Source organism: Pan paniscus, chromosome 18, assembly GCF_029289425.2.
Source record: "Pan paniscus chromosome 18, NHGRI_mPanPan1-v2.0_pri, whole genome shotgun sequence".
Classification (NCBI taxonomy): Eukaryota; Metazoa; Chordata; class Mammalia; order Primates; family Hominidae; genus Pan; species Pan paniscus.
Genome location: NC_073267.2, coordinates 31,642,068 through 31,644,982, shown reverse-complemented (window position 1 = coordinate 31,644,982; position 2,915 = coordinate 31,642,068). Strand labels below are relative to the sequence as shown.

Genomic DNA, 2,915 nt, shown 5'->3' with positions numbered 1-2,915 from the left:
CTGTCTCAAATAAATAAATAAATAAATAAATAAATAAACTATCACAGCATAAAGTAGGAGGAATATTTCGTTACTGTCTAGTTAAACTGGTTAATGCAGAAAGGAAGTCTGGAAATTCCAGTTTTAAAGTAAAATTTTGGACATTGTAGGATTGATTATTTGGCATAGTTGTGATGTTTGTTCCCGCATTATGGTTTTGTTGGCAGGGCAGCCTTTAAGGACCTGTATATTTTCTTCTAGACTCTATATATTCCCTGTGAGTATTAGTTGTATGGTCAAACTGGCAAATTTTACCATAGGTATAAATAATAGAGAATGTGGAAGAATAGTGAATAGTGTCAGAGATAGTTAAAAGTCCATAAAGTAGTAGAGAAGGTAATAAGTAATACTGGCTTGGACTAAATATTTGTTGAATAAATGTTTTAAGAAACAGGCTACCTACAATTTGTGTTGAAGATATGAATGAATGAAGTTTCCACACCCTTATGTGGAGTCCTGATAAGTAAGCAACAATAAGGAAGGGTCCCCAGGTTGGGGAGAGCCCCAAGTAGAGAACAATAATGAACAATTATTGTATGAACAATTTGTTAGAGACAGCTAATCACAAACAACCTGCGGGCACAATGACCTCATTCCACACATAGCACCCTTCAGCAGGACCCTATAAAACTTTCCTCCAGCCCTTGCCTCTTTGCAGGTAGCCCCTTCTCTGCTGAGCTGCCCATTGCAACATATTTTCATAATTTCTCTAATAAATCTGCCCTTCTTTACCTACAACTATCTTGGTAAATGGCTTTACCACCTGCAAAACTGACCCCAGGTTGTTGCTACCCGATATGGTTTGGCTGCGTCCCCACCCAAATTTCATCTTGAATTGTAGTTCCCATAATCCCCATGTGTCGTGGGAGGGACCCGGTAGGAGGTAATCGAATCATGGGGGCAGGTTTTTCCCATACTGTTCTCGTGATAGTGAATACATCTCACTAAATCTGATGGTTTTATAAAGGGCAGTTTCCCTGCACGTGCTCTCTTGCCTGCTGCCATGTAAGACATACCTTTTTGCTCCTTCTTTGCCTTCCACCATGATTCTGAGGCCTCTCCAGCCTTGTGGAACTGTGAGTACATTAAACCTCTTTTTCTTTATAAATTACCCAGTTTCGAGTATTTCTTCATAGCAGTATGAAAAGTAACTAATACACTACCCGAGACACCTTAGGAGATTTGTAATAGCTGTAATGCCAGGTCCACCATATTTTTAGCATAAAGCAAATGTTTATGCGTGATATGACTGCACAGGCTTTCTTTCAGCTGGAGCCATAGCAACTCAAGTAGTAACCCTATCTTAGTCTGATTAAAAGTAAATATTAGTCTGGGCATGGTGGGACATGCCTGTAATCCCAGTACTTTGGGAGGCTGAGACAGAAGGATTGCTTGAGCCCAGGAGTTTGAGACCAGCCTGGGCAACATGGAAAAACACCGTCTCTACAACAAATACAAAAATTAGCTGAGCGTGGTGGCACACACCTGTAGTCCCAGCACCTTGGGAGGGTGAGGCAGGAGGATCTCTTGAACCCAGGAGGTGGAAGCCGCAGTGGGCAGAGATCATGTCAGAGGTGTGTGAACCAGAGCAACTCCATCTTAAATAGGAGCCGGGAAAAATGAGGCTGAAACTACTGGGCTGCATTCCCTGATGGTTAAGGCATTCTAAGTCACAGGATGACACAGAAGGTCAGCACAAAATACCAGTCATAAAGACCTTGCTGATAAAACAGGTTGCAGTGAAGGAGCTGGCCAAAACCCACCAAAACCAAAATAGAGACAAGACTGACCTCCCATCATCCTCCCTGCTACACTCCTACCAGCACCATGACAGTTTACAAATGCCACGGCAACATCAAGAAGTTACCCTATATGGTCTAAAAAGAGGAGGCATGAAAAATCCACTCCTTGTTTAGCATATCATCAAGAAATAACCATAAAAATGGGCAACCAGCAGCCCTCACGGCTGCTCCGTCTATGGGGTAGCCATTCTTTTATTCCTTTACTTTCTCTCTTTTTTTTTGAGATGGAGTCTCCCTCTGTCACCCAGGCTGGAGTGCAGTGGCACGATCTCGGCTTACTGCAAGCTTTGCCTCCCGGGTTCATCCCATTCTCCTGCCTCAGCCTCCAGAGTAGGTGGGACTACAGGTGCCCGCCACCACACTTGGCTAATTTTTTTGTATTTTTAGTAGAGATGAGGTTTCACCGTGTTAACCAGGATGGTCTTGATCTCCTGACCTCGTGATCCACCTGTCTCGGCCTCCCAAAGTGCTGGGATTACAGGAGTGAGCCACCGTGCCCCTCCTCCTTTACTTTCTTAATAAACTTGCTTTCACTTCACACTGTGGCATCACCCTGAATTCTTTCTTGCACAAGATCCAAGAACCCTCTCTTGGGGTCTAGATTGGGACCCCTTTCCTGTAACTATCATGCTACTGCACTCCAGCCTGGGCAACAGAGCAAGGCCCTGTCTCAAAAAAAAAAAAAAAAAAAAAAAAGGAACATGACTTAATATATTCATTTTGGAGGGTAAGTCTCTCAAAATAGGCCTTTCACTGGAGGAAAATGGTAAAAATACTCCCTGGTAATTCAAGAATTGGAAACTCCTGAGATGCTGCTCATATTAGCTGAACACTTATCAATACTTCACTTTTTTCCATATATACTCAAGGAACAAGTGCTATTTAAAGTGTTTCACTCCACTGTGCTAGGTGCAAGACTATAAAGAGGTGTGAGGATCAACACTTTTATGAAACCAGTGTTATTCTGGATATAGTTTCAGATGCTAGTGCAAAGGAAGCTCTTGGTATACGGAAAAAGTATTCAACAATAAATTAGGCATGGTTGCTTCCATTTTCTGCCTCACATACTTTTTT

The 2,915-nt window shown here is 42.4% G+C and overlaps 1 protein-coding gene across 5 annotated transcripts in view; it reads right to left on the bottom strand.

The window, feature by feature from the left end:
* Window positions 1-2,915, bottom strand: part of LOC134729279 (serine/threonine-protein kinase SMG1-like) — a 39,516-nt gene that overhangs the window by 8,765 nt on the left and 27,836 nt on the right. The gene's annotated exons all lie outside the window — the stretch shown is intronic.